The sequence below is a fragment of the Muscardinus avellanarius genome (assembly GCF_963383645.1).
Source record: "Muscardinus avellanarius genome assembly, chromosome: 16".
In the NCBI taxonomy this organism is placed as follows: domain Eukaryota; kingdom Metazoa; phylum Chordata; class Mammalia; order Rodentia; family Gliridae; genus Muscardinus; species Muscardinus avellanarius.
The window spans coordinates 43,519,854-43,536,966 of NC_137802.1; the positions used below are offsets into that span (position 1 = coordinate 43,519,854).

The following is a 17,113-nucleotide window of genomic DNA, read 5'->3' on the forward strand; positions in this document are numbered from 1 at the left end:
ACCTAAAATTGCTTCCAGAACTCGTGGCTGGGGGCAAAAAAGCTGAATATAGTGCTAAGCAAAAAAAACAAAAGAAAAACATCCCCTTAGATCCAAACTCTGTGCGTATGAGTTGAAAAGCCAGGAAAAGAGGATTTCAGAAGTTAATTGGGAAATAACAAGCAAGTTGAGCAAATTGCCTAATCTAAACCCATTAGATAAGCGTTTATTGCAATACAAAATCTTGATGACTGTAATTAACACATTTATAAACTCTCTAAGAAACGGAAAGCTTTCCTTTTATTGACTGAAATCCAGCAGCTTGTTCAAGCACAGTCCACGGCTGGGCTGGCATGCTCCCTGAGCTGTGGGAGTGCTGATTGGTCAGCAAATTCCCCGAGCTCAGGGCTCTTGAGCCTGGTCTTACCTCCCTGGCCTGCCGGAAGGGGAGCAAGGGGTCGCACACAAAAACTTTTATTCCATCCATTAAATCTACTGAAATATAATTTGCATTCAAAAATATGCAAGATTGTAGAGGACAGCTTAGAGAATTTTCATACATGTATGGTTATACCTTACATTACTTCCACCACATAAAGATCCCCGTTTTCAGCACTCAGGAAAGCTATCTCTTTATCACCCCTCAGCCAATATCTCCCTCACATAGCCACTCTTACGATTTCCACTGCTATCTTGCCTATTCTTAAACTACAAGAAAAATCACTTAGTATGGACTCTCCTTTTGGTCTGACCTTGTTTTCTCATCATCATACATGTTAAGATTTACCCAGCTGGGTGTGGTGGCACACGCTTGGAATCCCAGTGTTCCAGAGGCAGAGACGGGAGGGTTGAAGCTCGTGGACAGCCTCAGCTACCTAGCAAGGCCCTTCGCAACTCAGTGAGACCCTGTTTCAAAAAATATAAAGACTAAAAAATAGGAGCAGGGGTGCAGCTCAGAGGTAGAATGCCCCCAGGTTCCATCCCCAGTACCACACACCACACACACACACACACACACACACACATACACACACATACACACACACACACATACACACACACACATACACACACATACACACACACATACACACACACATACACACACATACACACACATACACACACACACAAACACACACACACACAAACACACACACACACAGACACAAAGATTTACCCATGACGTTTTGTGAAGAAACAGCTCATTCTTTTTCATTCCTCTCTGACATTTCGTATTCTAACTATACCACAGTATAATTATTCATTCTACCACTTGTTGCAGGGAATAGGTTGGGGGGGAAAGGTATGTGGTGTGAAATAATCCCCCCCCACCACCAGACACACAGAGACAAACAGAAAAACCGTGGATTCTTGTCCTAAGCTAAGAATAAGTATTCATCGCTTGGATAGCTGCTGCAGATTTAAAGAAGTTTATTAAAAAGATAAAAATATAGAGATAGTTACAGCCCTGTGCCGGAGCGAGGCACAGGGGGGCAATTCGAACGAAAATGCCAACGAACTCCAGTTTACTGAATTTTTATCCTGTCTAAGTCCAGCAGGTCCCTTTGATTTTTGGAGATCATGTTACACCTTATCGCCAGCCCCGGCTCTGCTTCTGTTATCTCTCCAGCTGGGTTTATGGCCTGAAAGGGGGAGACATCTCTGTCTCCAAACACAGGCCCAGATTTATGGCCTGAGAGGGAGGCATCTCTGTTTTCAAACACAGGCTTTTACATTTTGTCTTTTCCCCCACAATGTGTTAAATTGTTTTTAGGAATGCAAGGACATGTTGGCTAACCCTGGCTTTCTTAGTAAAGATGATATGTTTCAAGGTTGGACATCTTTCCCAGGACTGATACATTAATACTTTTTAAACTCTCTTCCCAATACCAGTACACACTGATGGGCATTTCTGTTATTTTTACTTTGTGACTATTATGAATAAAGTTCGCATGGACATTTTCTAAGGTGTCTTTTGGTGGACAACAAACGTAAGTTACTAAGTGTTATACAAAACAGTAGCAAGAACAGTGAACCAAGATGTAGGGAATTTGAGTTCTTCTGAAGCTCTCCTATTTGCTGCTTGTTATTATATGCAAATAATTTCATGTCTGCTTCTACATTCCCTCAAGAATAAAATGAATGAAGACTTTTCACTCTGTGTATGTATCACTTTCTGACCTGCAGATCTAAAGGGAAAGTATTTCATTTCTCTGAGCTTCAATTTATTTACCTGTAGAATAATGCAAATAAACTAAATACTTCATGCAGTCTCTTCCAGCTACAAGTCCCATATTTCAAAAAAAAAAAAATACAACATGGCATGCATACCAGAGTTGGTCAGATGGTTCCATAAGGGAAAGTCCACGTACACTGGGGGTGGCAGTTCTTCCTGAAAGTTGCTGTGCAGCAAAGGAGTTGGAGGCAGAAGACATAGGTTGGAGTCTCTGCTAATACCTCAGGCATAAAACTCAATCTTTCTCAGCTTCCTCATCCTCTAAAATGGAAATAATGAGATTTGACTCACCTCTCCCTCTAGAGCCTGTCTTATGAACCCTGCTCCTTCACTTCCTCCAACAAGACCACAGCCCCAGCTGGGGAAATTCTTGCTGTCTTGTTGAGCCAGGTACCAACCACCAACATCTGAGACTGAGTCTGAAATGTGATAGAAGCTCAGAAACTATTTTCCACATAAATACAAGTGTTTTTAAAACAAAACATTGTTGCATGTTTATTACTAACTTATTATCACATGTTAATACCATGTGCTGTTGAAACCAAAGTTCCAGGTAGATTTGTTTATACAACATGAAATTATATGCTGCCTGGGTCTTGAACTCAATCATGCCAGTTGCTGGGGGGATTCAAGCATGTGGCCTGGTCTTGGCCCTTGAAAACATGCATTGCCCAATTCAACATTTATTTCGTGAACACCTGTTAGTGCACTGGACACAGCACCAGGTGTGAGAAATAAAAGGATAGTTAACACATAAACACATAATTCTCTTCCTCTTTGTAATTTTGTTTGTTTTATTTTTCATTAATTTACTTATTTATTGAGTTTTCCCTCCATGTCACCCACCAAAAGAGTTGATCGCCTATAGGAAAGACAGGCAAGGAAACAAATGATTAACAAATCCCATTTGCGTGGCTGTTTAATGGAAGTGTGAATGGAGCTTTCTAAACTATGGACAGTGATAAAGCCTTCCAGTGCAGCGTGTCATGTTGGTCCACGCCTGTAATTCCAGTACTTGGGAGGCTGAAACAGGAAGATTGCAGGTTGAAGGACAGATTCGTCAGTTTAGCAAGACTCAGCAATCTAGTGAGACTCTGATTCAAAATAAAAAAATAATATAGGGCTTGGAGTATAGCTCAGAGATAAAGTACCCCTGGGTTCAATCCCCAGTAACAAAAAAGAAAAGAGAGAGGTAGTGGGAAGGAAGGAAGAAGGGAAGGGATGGAGGAAAGGAGAGAAGAAAGGAAGAGAAAAAAGGGGAAGGGAAGGGATGAGAAGGGAAGGGAAGAGCTGTCAGCATAGTCCTCCATTCAGGCCCTACAGGATGAGCAGACTTTGGCCACAAGGAAGTAACCTCCTAACCAGCCTTCCTGCTTCTCTCCTGTGTCCCTCTAATCTAATCTCTACAGAGCTGGTAGGAATCTTCTTAGGAAGAGAACCAAAGCATGACAAGTTCATTCTCCTTTGCATCTGACTTAACTACTTCTCCCGCATTTACAGTTTCTCAGTCCAGACTGCACAATGAAACTCCCTGGGGGATGAAATTTCTAGAAAAGGTAAATCTCTAAGACACATATCGGTGGTCACCCTGGGCGGGGAGTGAAAAGAACTCATTGAAAATGGACAGGAGGGGCTTTCGGGGGTGGTAATGGAAATGTTCTAAAACTGAACAGTGGGATGAGTACATGGCACAATAATTTGCCAAAGAATCAATGAATTGTGCACATACAATGGGGGATTTATGATATGGAAATTATATTTCCATAAAGCTGTTTGAAATTTTTCCTGGGAAGCTTTTGAAAAATACTGGTACTAGATCTCCAACCCTCCAAGTTCTGATTTAATTGATGTAGGGATGGGACCGAGACATCCATAAGTTTAAACTCTCTCCAGTTGATTCTGATGTAGAGCCACTGCTCTGGACCTCTGCCCATCTCATTGCCCTGTTTATTGCCTTCATCACATGCAATTATCCTATTTACTCAATTGTATACTTGGTTATTGTCCTTCTGTGCCTTGTAATAAAAGCTCTGTAAGCTGAGAGTGGAGGCACACACCTGCAATCCCAGTACTTAGGAGGCTGAGAGAGGAAGATTGCAGGCTTAAAGCCAGCTTCAGTGACTTTGTGAGACTCACAGCAACTTAGCAAGACCCTATTTCAAATAAAAAATAAAATAAGAGCTGGGGGTATAGCTCAGGTGTAGAATGCCTTTATTTTTCATTCCCAGTATCACAAAATGATAGAGATAGATGATAGATAGACAGATGATAGATAGATAGATAGATAGATAGATAGATAGGAGCCCCCTAAAGGGAAAGACATTTACAAGATTCACCTTTGAATCTTCAGATCTAGAGCATAGTAATTGCTTAATTCATATTTTTATGGAAATGAATTAACAAAGTGGAAGAAAGAGGAAAATCCCTCACTAAGGCACAGAAATATGAAGGATATGGCAAGTTTGCCAAAGAACTGCCCAGAATGGAAAATAGCTAGAACTAAGCCATTTCTGTAAAAAAAAAAAATATTCAGACAGTGGTAAAAGGAACTACTGAGACCATGAATCCAGGGAGATTGTCACATAATTCAGAAAAGCAATGTGGAAATACCCCAGACACAGGAAATATAGGTGTTCAACAGAGGAGGGCAGCCATGGGATTGGAGAGTTCAGAGAACAGTCTCTTCCATCCCTAACTTTCTACCTTTAAAATAGGAGAATTTTCATTTGAAGAATTTAAGATCATAGAAAAAACAGAGAGTTAAAGAAATTGCGGAAGCCCTTATGGATGTCTTTGCATTCACTAAGATAAAACTACAAATCTTAAATAGTAATAAAATATAAATAGCATCACATAGACTTTTTTATTTGCGAGTCTGGGAATGGAACCCAGGGGCATTTGACCTCTGAGCTACACCCCCTGCCCTATTTTTTATTCTTTATAAACAGGATCTCACTAAGTAGTTGAGGCCGTCCATGAACCTTGATCCTCTGGTCTCAGCCTCCCGAATGCTGGGATTACAAGCGTGTGCCACCACACCCGGCTCGAGCATCACATACATATTTAGATAGTAAAAAATGAAATTTTGGGCTTTCCCTCTCCTATTCCCAATGAGATGTGTACAACTTTATTTCCTCTGGAAGAGTGACTTTACAATTTTTCTCTTTGATATTCTATCTAGGTTGGAAGAGTAGAGATAAGAACTAAGTCCCATTCACTGTGAAGAGTGAGTGCAGAGAGAAACAGGGGCCTAGTTCAATAAGGAGAAACCAAAACATGTTACTCGAGGTTATTGTCCATGAGTGTGATTCAAAGATGAGGTTTCCAAGGTGAGGACCTACAATGGAGAGGTTTCAGAGAAGAGGACTCTGTAAACAGAAATGAGAGTACAAGTATGGAAAACTCTTAAGGGAAAAGCACAGGGTATATGTGTAAGATGGGGTGGACGTCCTCCAGAACTCAGCAGGAGAATACTTCCTTTCTTTTCTAAATGTGAGATTCCTATATGACATACCTCATCCCAGTTCCCTGCCTTGAAAAAGTTATTTGTAGCTGGGCATAGTGGCGCACGTTTGTAATCCGAGCATTTGGGAGGCTGAGACAGGAGGATCACAGTTCGAGGAGAGCCTCAGCTACACAAATGCCTAATACTAGAAAGGTATGTACAGTGCCAAGACTGCAGAGTGCAGCCAGGGCTGCTCTGTGACTATGTCCTGTCTTCTTCTCTTGAACAAGGTGGCCACAGCCTTTGACCAACTTTATCTTTCTCTGCTTCTCACCAACTTTACATTCTCCATCTTTTCAAAGCATATGGAAGAATCTTGTCTATTATGGAAGTAACCTCAAGCACTTTGGATCTAAATGCCTCTTTTTTTCTCATGACCTCAATAACTGATCCCAAGAAGGACCTGGCCTAACCCAGATGAAGAACTAAACCAGCCACACTTAGCACTTACAAAGCTTCGATTGTCAGGATTCTATGTCCAGATTAGGAAGCAGAAATGTGAACCGTGATGGGTCTAACTGGGAGAATGACTGGCTACCCCCATGTGCAGGATGGTATTGTCAACGAGTTGAAGCTCCTTGTGTTCTTTTTCCTCCAGATCCATTTCTAGAAATTTGTATTTTCAAATATGCTTGGCAGTGGAGGAGATAAGTTTAGAAAGCGTGTCCATTGTTTAAAAAATCATCAAAGATAAGACTAATTTAGTACTTAGAATGGGCCAGATGCCATTCTAAAACTTTTATAGGAATTAACTCATTTATTCCTCACAATAACTCTATGAGATAGGCACTGATAAAAAAAAAAAATACTGAAGCACAGAAAGGTTCAGTAGCTTGGTCAAGATCACATAGCTAGTAAGTATCCAGGCAAGATGTGAACCAAACAGCCCAGTTTCTGGGCCTTTACAGTAGACTTAACTACCACTATATGGTTCATATAAAAGATAATGTGGAAGAAAGCCCTTTTTATTATCTTCATTTTGCCTGCCTTTTATTCTCTGGCAGAAGGAAAGAGTCAATCCCTTGCAGCTCAGTAACTTACAGCTCCATTTGTGGTGAAAGCTAAAAACATGGAAAAAGTAAATTTAATTAGTTCACTGGTAATTATTGTCGGACTAAATTATACTTTAAAATTTAATATACCAATCACCACTTAATTAGCAAACCAACTCATAGAGGATAGCCTTATGGTCCTACACTGATAAAGAAAAAACTGGTTCATAAGCATTTTGTAGCTGTCTAATTGTCCTAATATGTGGTATTTATTTGCTTCTTCCTCCACACCACCCTTTCCCCCCAACACCAACACCAAAAAAAAAAAGTAAAAACAAGCCAAAGATTTTTTTCATGATTTCAAAATCCCCAGGAATAATATTCACCCTTGGGTTTGATTGTAAAGCTAGTACAGAGATGCGTAATTCAGGATGTGGAGAGAAAACTCAAGAAAGAGAGAGTGACATCTCCAGTCCAGTCCTGAATACAGCAATTCAGATGGATGGAGGTGGGAGGGAGACCTAACAGTCTGACTGATACTCTAGACTATGACAGATACGGAGCTCCTTCTGTGGTAGGAACCCTAGGACAGAATGCCCCGCCTTACCAGCTTCTCAGGGCCCAAACTCCAGGCCCACCTTCCTGAACAGCTTCCAGCTAGATTACTACAAATCAGAGCTGAACACTCTCCCTGGTCCCCAAAAGGTACTGCAGATTTACTTCCAACCAAAAGATGGATGGGTAGTGCTTTTAATCATTCCACTGTCTGTCAGTCAACAGCTCTGACTAAAGTGAACACAGGGTGGGGGTTTCCTTTCTCTCTCTCATCTCTCTAGCTCCAGGGCAAGCTGCCACCAAGGCCAGATGTCTCACACCACAACAAATCTGTCTCTGAAGGGAAAGGAGGTGCATTCCATGATCTTGCTTCTGTCACTACAAAGAGACGAGAGATATTCAGGCAGACCAGGGACCCCTGGGATATGGCTTTAAGGAGAGTGGTGGGACAGGTTGGAGGAGGGAGAGGAGGCTCTTCGCTTGGGTACACCTGTTGAAGTGATGGAGGCTGGGAGTCAAGAATGGATACCCGAGCCGGGTATCCCAGTACTTGGGAGGCTGAAACAGGAAGATCGCAGGTTCACAGTCAGCCTCAGCAGCTTGTGAGGCCCTCTGCAATTTAGTGAGACACTGTTTCAAAAATAAAGAATAAAAAATATAGGGCTGAGGGTGTAGCTCTGAGGTAGAATACCCCTGGGTTCAATCTCCAGTACCACAAAAAAAAAAAAAAAACACAATAAACAACAAATGCTGGTGAGGGTATGAAGAAGTGGGAACTCTTAACACATTGTAGGTGGGATTACAAATTAGTTGACCACTTTGGAAAACAGCATGTAGGATCCTCAGGAAAATGGAAATAAACCTACTATATGATCCAGCAGTACCATTTCTGGGTATCTACACACACAAAAAAAAAATGAAAACCAAACTATCAAACTAACACATGCTTCTTTAGGTTCATAGCTGCACAATTCACTAATTTATTTTCTAGTTCTACATATTTGCCTATTCAGAACATTTTGTATAAATGGAATCATAGTATATGTGGTCTTTTGTTTCTGATTTCTTTTATTTAATATAATGTTTTCAAAGGTCCATGCATAGGATAGCATGTATCAACACCTCACTTCTGTTTGTGGTTAAACAGTTTTCTTTTGTATGGGTATACCACACTTTATTCATTCATCAGTTGATTGGCATCCGGATTGCTCCTTTAGCTTTTGAAAATAATTAGCTGTGATAATTTGTGTACTGAGTTTTGTGTTGGACATGTTTCTTTTTATTTCTCTTGGACACATATCTTGGAGTGAAATTGCTGTATCAAATGATAACTTGATGTTTAACTTTTTGAAGGTCTGCCAAAATATTTTCCCAAAAGGCTACACATATTGCTATCCCTATAAGCAGTGTCTGAGGGTTTCAGTTTCTCCACATCCTTATCAACACTTGCAGTTATCTGACTTTTTGATGCTAACCATTCTAATGGGCATGAAATGGAATCTCATTATGGTGTTAATTTGCATTTCCCTGACGACTAATGATATGGTGCACACTTTCACATGCCTGTCATCCATCTGTATGCTCATTAGAGCATACTCAATTCATATTTGTGGAGCAACCTACTTTGCCTAAGCCTTTGTCATATTCTAGAGGCATGTGGGAGACTAGTTGCATTAATGTCCCCAGTTCTTCGTAATTCTCTGTGTATATATTCTTTGCCAAAGTAATTTGGTACTACTCTCTCATGTTGATGCTGAACTTTGGTCACATGACTTGCTTTGACCAATGATATGTTAGGAGATTGTGCTTAAGCAAGCCTGGTCCAAGACGAGATCTTGTGGTATAGAGCCAAGTTGCCCTGCCATCCCAACCAAAACTGTCCTGGGTTTCCCAGTAGCCAGCCTACCTCCAGACCTGTGAGAAAGCCCAGAAAGTTGGGCAAAGCTGTCTAGATGACTTACAGCTCACCACAGACATGCAGTCAATCTAGCCCATATCACCTGCGGTTTGGAGCTGAAATGTTTCTCAAAGTTCCCGTGTTGAAGGCTGGGTGGGTTTTTGTTGAAAGGTGGAACGTTGGAAGGTGATTTGATCAGGAGAGCTCTAACTTCATCAATGGATTAAGCCATTGATGAAGTTGTGTTGTAATGGGCTTGGGGGGGAGGAGCCTTGTTTGCTCACTGCCCATGGGAAGGGAAGAGCTTTACTCCGTTACACCCTCTCCACTATGACCCTCTGTCTCAGTACAGGCCCAGAAACAATATTGATGTGACCATGGACTAAAACCTCTAAAAGCACGAACGAAAATAAATCTTTCTCCTTTCAGGCTGTTCTGCTTGTGTATCTTGTCCCAGCAACAGAAAGCTGCCTAACACATCATCTAAACATAGACACTCATCTGCTAAATGTTTATTTCTTCTATTACTGAGGGTTTATAATAGTGTATTTTGCAGCACTGTGATGGGACTCACTGATTAATATAAAACAGTACCTTAAGTAATAGGAATAGAAAGATGAAAGTCACAGTCCTGCTTTCAAAGGGCCGTAGGGAAGGCAGAAGACTACCAGACAGAGTGGAGTTCATTCTGTGCTAGGAATGATGTATAATTACTTCTCTTACCATATAACAGTGACTGCACATTTTTTAGAAGAAGACACTGAGAGTTTAAATAACAAAGCTCCTTAGCTGTTTCCCACAATGTCCCCACCTTGTACATTCGACAGTGATGCTCACAGCAGTGGATCTTGTACCCACATCATGTTATTGCTGAAGCCATTAAAAATGTTTGGCGATGCGCAGACTTGGCATAAAATTTTAATTATGAGACTTGGTTGCCCAAATGAATATGCTAGCATAACTTTAATTAAAAGTCACTGCTTCTTATTCCTCCCCAGTTCTGCCCTGATAAAGCAGTTTACTGTCCTTCCAAGTCTGGGTCTTAAGCCTCCTCTGGCTTCTCTTTTGATTTTTCCTTGAGGCATTTTAGGTTGGCCATACTTTGGTTTCAGATTAACAACCATGAAGCCAAATTAGCAACCATGAAGCTTTAGGCCAATCTAAAAAAATGTCTATAAGCTGTATGAACTCTTATTTATGATCATTCTCCCATGTTGACGTTTTATCCAACATGTTCACTGTGCTTGGCATAGTGAGATAGGCCAAAAAACAATCATTTAAGCTAAATGTCTAAAGTAGACTATTTTCCATTGTCTTTTTTTAAGTTCTAAATCACCTCCTTCAAAATAGTAGGCAAGGAACTCTTACTGGGGATATTATAAACCAGAGGTTTTCCTCATCTTAGGGCTGGAAATAGATGTCATTGAGAATCTGAGGAAAGCTATGAAATTTCTTGCCAAAAACAAGCACAGATGCACATATACGGCAATAATTATATGTTTACAGAGGGTACTCTCTAAAGCCTGGGTATCTTGCTAAAGCCTTGAGGTGCCCCAGCCTAATGTACTTGTGTTGCAGAAGGAAATTAAGCTTCCATAAAATGGTAGGGTTGGGTTAAATATTTTTTAATCAATAAATGTTCTGACTCAGTTAAATGTGTGTGTGTTATATGATGAATATGAGAAAAATTGAAAGGAACCTTTGACTATTAATAAGGGACAGGACCCTGTGCACTGTAGAAAAAAAGCAAAATATGAGAAGTCAAGGGACTTGCTTCTAGTCCCATAGTCGGTCTGTGTCAGGGCTTTGACATTGGTCAGTGCAAATCACTTCTCCTCCCAGGGTTACTGTGCCCTCTTCAGTAAAAATTATAGGGAGGGGATGAGTATTGGAACTTTGATTAATGGCCTTTAAATGCTACTCAATGGGTGTAAGCTATATCTAAATCATTTGGAAAATTTATTAAATGCAAACTTTTTAATTTTTTTGTTGTTTTCTTTTTTTAAGAGAAAGAAAAGTTTATATCTATAATTTTTGTTGTTGTTTTGTTCTTTTTTTTGTACTAGGGATTTAACTCAGGGACTTTCTACTTCTGAGCCTTATTTATTTATTTATTTATTTATTTATTTATTTATTTATTATGGTACTGGGGTTCCTGGAAGCCCTTCTACCTCCAGGCTACACTCCCAGACCTATTTTATATTTTTTGAAACAGGGTCTCTTACACCAGCACGGCTGGCTTCGAACCTGCGCAATCCTCCTGTCTCTGCCTCCCAAGCACGGGGATTACAAGCGTGCGCCACCACGCCCGGCTTATTTATTTATTTTTGAGACAGAGTCTTACTAAGTTGCTGAAAGTCTCGCTGTGTTGTTGAAGATGACCTTGAACCTGCAATCCTCCTAGCTTAGCCTGCCAATTCCTGGGTCTACAAGCACACCACAACACTTGGCTAACTATTCTGATTCCATAGGTCAGGGGTGTCTTCTGAAAGTGTGTGATCTCTAAACGCCTCCCAAGTGGTCAGTAGATGTAGTCAAGCTTAGGAACTACTGGATTGAGTGATCCTCATATCAAGTTACTTCCAAAACTACCACTTCATGAGTCAATGATTATGTGTAAGTGTGTGTGTGTGTGTGTGTGTGTGTGTGTGTGTGTGTGTGCACGTGTGCGCATGTGCAATGATTTGGGGTATGGGGGTTGAGTCTTGAGCCTGGGAACGCCACAGAAACATCAACACTTTGCACAGTGTGGACAACTGCATATCCATTTTTATGCTGCCCAAATGCCCTCAGCATCTATCCCATGCCCAAGTTGGGTGTGTCAGCCACTAGCCTCTGTGGCTGCCCATGGAAAACCTGCCTGCCTCTCTGAGGCTGGAACTGTACCCATGAGCTGTCCAAAGCTCTCTGGATCTGTCTTCCTTCTGACTGGCAGCTGCTCTGGCAGAAACAGCTGGCCAGATGGTCTGTAGCTTAGAGCCTTAGTATACCTGATGTGCTTCTGGAGGGGAGGAGAAGCCATCTTTAAAGATGAGGATAATGACTGTAATTTTTAGCAAGGTCACCATCCTCATTGCTACAAACCTTTATTCTATAATTCTATGTTTTGGGGCGGGGGGCAGTTCCCCTGTCTCTAATACAGTGAGAACTGACTATGTGGTGACCTGCCCAGGCATGGGTGGCCCTGGTGACAGACACAGGGCTTTTGGCATAGATTCTTGGGGCCTTGGCAATGGATAAAACTTCAGGGAGTTGGACAGGAAGGGGAAACTGGCAGATGAGACACTGTAATTAGGAGGATGCCTTCCCTGACTTGAAGAGCCCCAGGCACCCCGACTATGGGTAGAGAAACAATCCAGGGCAACAGAGTTTCATAACCAATGTTGTGAATGAAGCTTCTATTCCAGTCTAGAGTGAGCTGAGATTCATAAGTCTTACTTAAATTACTAAAACAATTAAAACCAGGGAATAGTGAGTCCTGTCATCTATCCTGTTGACCCAAACTCCTCCCCATCTCTCTTATCACACAGAATAGAGGTTTTTCTTCATAGTGCCTTAGAACAATCTCAGGACAGTGTAGACATGGCATTTGAACTTGCATTTCCTGAGAGTGAGGAGAGCACATCGATGCTCTTTGAAGTGTCTCTACCTGTGGCTTCTGAACACTGCAAAAGAAACAGCACTGGGCCTGTGACAGGGGAGGTGACCTCAGCTCTGGCCCTCTCACTAACTCTCATGAGATCCTGGGTTAGGCACTTTCTCTTTCCTGAGCCTCAGTGTTTGTCTCAGTCAACATTTTCACTGGTGTAATCCAAAGCAACTGACCACATAAATTAGAGGAAGGAAAATTTATTTGTTCACAATTTGGGGAGAATTTAGAGGTTCAGTTCATGTCAAGCCAGGTCTGTGGAGCTTAGAACATGGTGATGAGAAGCAGTGAGAGGGAAAAAGGAAGAACTCTGCTCTCACACCATGTAGGATGGAAGCAAGAGAGCAAGCAACAGGATTCAAAAGATACAAGCACAGTCCCAAAGGCCACAATCTCAGGGACCTGCTTCCTCCAGCCACACAGTACCTGCCTAGGTTACCACCAGTGAATCCATCGCAACCCTCATGACTTAACTCTATCAACTCTGAACATGAGTTCATAAGCTCTTTAGGAGATGTTCTATATCCAACCACCACGGTGTCCTCCCCTAAACTATAAGGAGATTGGAATTTGTTATTAGATACCAAGTTGTATGATGTCCTCCACTATCTGTAACATCCTCCATCTATGACTCCATGTTAGTGGAAAGAAGGTCCAATGCATGGACATCACAGGGATGGTGGGAAGAACACTGGTAAAACAAAATCAGCTTCCCAAGGTTCTTATCCTATGGCTGCCATTGACTAGAAACTCCTGTCTGTTTCCTTACTGTAGGTTCCCATTTTGTACCAGAAAGCACCTGGATAAATAGGTCTGGCTTCAAAGACTTCTTTATGTCATATTTTTCTTCTACTTTGGATTATCCTCCATTCCCATCTATCATCAAAATCCATTTTTGGAAAGCAGAGGACACGTGGCACACTCAGAGATATTGGCACACATGCACACGTGTTCCTTATACCTGAAGCAACACTACCATGAGACCACAGTGAGTGTGGGTGAGAGTCATGCACTGATCACCTTGTGCCTCCCAGGGGTCATCCCTGAGCTCAGGGGTCATCCCTGAGCTCTGTCAGCACTGAACAGATCCAGGAAAATTTATTTTTAGTAAGAACACACAGGTATTTTACATCCTAGAAGAAGCTAGTGCCAAGAAATACAAATCTGCACCAAAGGCACCTTTGTTCTGTTCACGTGAAACAAATCCTCAGTTCACCCACAGTTCTTATAGCCACTGTGTTCTGGTCCATTAACTCTTACAGTTGACTATGTATGGGAAATTACATTTTTTAATTTTTCTCTGGATCAAATTCTATCCAAAAATGGAAAGTATACTATTGTGTGTTGGTGATGATAGAGTCATCTTTCAGATATCTAAAGCTCTCCTTGCCCCCATGGCTATCTTTGCAAATGTTGGTCCTCACTATTTCCTCGTATGATGTAGATGGTGCCAGAGACAGCTGTGAATATGGAGCAAGCCCAAGAAAGCCCTCTGTAAGTGCAATTTTAGAAATAAGAGAAAAATGAGCAATTACTGAGCAGGTGCTGACTGTGAGACTCCGGGCTGGCTATTTACTGCATGCACTGTATCATCCTGCCTACACGACATAGCTCCATGTTGTCCTTTTATGGAAAATGAAACCAAGCCACAGAGACATTAGGATTTCTAGAAAGTCTAGATCTAAACCCAGGACTTTCCAGACATAAATTCTGCCCGATCTGCCCCAAGTTCTTTGTGGCTTATTGCTTTCTCCCAAGTTAGAAGTAGCAAAAACAGTTTTGATTAACTGAGAGTTGTAGGTAATTCCTTCTAGGCTGATCCAGTCATCTACTACTAGATATGTATGCAAAAATAAATAAATAAAATAAAGTCAGTAATCTCAGTACTTGGGAAGCTGAGACAGGAGGATCATAGGGTCACAGCCAGCCTCAGCTACTCAGTGAGGTCCTCTGCAACTTAGTAAAACCCTATTTCAAAATAAAGAATAAAATATGGGACTGGGGGTATAGCTCAGAGGTAGAATGCCCCTGGGTTCAATCCCCTATGCCAAAAAGAAAAGATACCTGCATGCCTATGTTTATTTTAAAAAAGATACTTGCATGCCTGTGTTTATGGCAATGCTATTCATAATAGTCAAGAAATGGAATCAACCCGAGTGCTCATCAGGATAAAGAAATTTTGGAATATATACATCCTGGAATACTATTCAGCCTTAATAAAGAATGAAATCCTATAATTTGTTGCAAAATGGATGAACCTGGAGGACATTTTGTTAAGTAAAATAAGTACAGGAAGACAAGTACCACATGATTTCTTTGTGTGCAGAATTTAAAATTTTTCTCTCATAGAAGTAAAGAGTAGAACAGTGGTTGCCAGAGGCCAGAGATATTAAGAAGAGGAGAGATGGGCAAGATGAGTTAAGAGGTACAAAGTTATATTCAGATAGAAAGAATAAGTCCTGATGTTATTTTGTGTAGTAAGACAGCTAGAGTTAATAACATATATTTCAAAACAGCTGTAAGATAAGTTTTTAATGTTCTCATTAGAAAGAAGTGATAATAGTTTAAGGTCATAGATACATTAACTATTCTTATTTGATCATTGAATAATCTATACATGTACTGAAACATCACATTGTATCACAGAAATATAATTATTATGTGTCAACTATGAACAAATTTCTAAATAACTACATAAAGAAATCCTATTGAAAGTGAGGAATTTCAGTTGTTTTTAAGAGTCATAAGTATGTGGCCTTGTAGACATGGAAGTATCCTTGATCCAACTATAATTAATATATTTCCTGAACTGCATTTTCTACTTTTCATTTTTTACTTATTTTTTATTTCTCTACTCTATTGTATATGTATAATATTACATGTTATATTTAATTCATGTCTATAAAATATATGCTATGTATTTGGCTTTATTTGTTCAGTGTTAATTAGTAAATATCAATACCATTTAAGAATCACCCTGTTTGTATCGAAGAGAATATCTTAGAGCCCAATACACAGAAATTAAAATTCATACAACACAGTAGGATGACATCTGCCAACCCAGTCTCCACTTTCACCTTTGCCACCAATTAATTATATGACCTAGGACCGAGCATGTAACATCCCTGACCTGTTTTCTAGTGGTAAAAAGGAGATGGGGCACTTCCAGCTCTTACACCTATGTCTATACACGTGGCTTCCCAGGCTGCATCCTGCCCTATCCACAGGCTCCTTTGTCTTATTAACAATGGAACTAGAAATAAACTAAAACCATATCTTTTTCCTCTTGCAATCTTCAAGAAATTCAAGGTGACTAGTGTAATTAACTTCTCTCCATGGGCTTTGTGAGCCCCAAGTGAACTCTGGCAGAAAAGCGGTTGTTTTAATTTGCAAATATCTGTCCTGCCTCATTCAATTCAGCCTCCTTCCAAACAAGTACCTGGCATCTGTTGACTTTGCAAAGGTGGGTCCCATGGTCACCGTTTGTGGTTTGATGTATTGTGTGCAAAGAGAAAAGGACTCTGAGAAGCAAATACCCGTCAGAGTGCATTGGCTATCTAAAGTCTGAGCATGCTCAGGTAGGCAACAGCAGATGGAGGCACAGCAGGTGGATAAATGATAACCCGGCACGGAACGAAGAGTTGACAAAGAAGGGTCAGGAATGAGATGGTAAGGAAAGAAAGCACAAGGAACATCAAACATCTGTCTAAAAGACACAAGGGATAAAGAAATTGTCTCTCCACTACAGATACCATGTGGGTTTGTGTACTAATTTACCAATAGGCAGCTGTGCTGTTTCCAGTGCCCATTGTATGGGAGACAAGTTTATTACCACGCCACAATGAATGCCTCTACCTCTAGTCAAACAACTATTTCTCTTATCTTTCAACCTTAGCCAGTAAGTTTTAACACAGGACTAGACTGGCTTCTGTGGAGTACTCTACCTCTACCTCCCAGGTGATAATATTGTAATAAGTTTGCATCAAACTAGATTATTAGGGAATATGGTTTCAGCTTTGGCCCATCATTGAGTTTTGTTGCAATCTATAGTCTTTCCTCTTTTTCAACCAAATAGTAGTTTCTTAAAAAAAAAAAACAAATAGTAGTTTCTTGGACTTTGATATGTATGAAAGTCTGCATGTGACTAATTCCTAGAGGCAGGCAAATAATCCCATGTCCACTCCCATCACATAAAACTACAGCCACGTGGCTCCCATAATAGGTGTTTGGGTTTTTTGTTCCTTTTAATATTTTCCCCCAAGTAGCAACTAAGCCAAGGAAGCTTATCAGAAATTTA

General features: G+C 40.7%; 1 protein-coding gene across 1 annotated transcript in view; it reads left to right on the forward strand.

Moving 5' to 3' along the window:
* The window catches only part of CA10 (carbonic anhydrase 10), a gene marked incomplete at both ends in the record, with an annotated part of 532,584 nt that overhangs the window by 335,802 nt on the left and 179,669 nt on the right, over positions 1-17,113 (forward strand). The gene's annotated exons all lie outside the window — the stretch shown is intronic.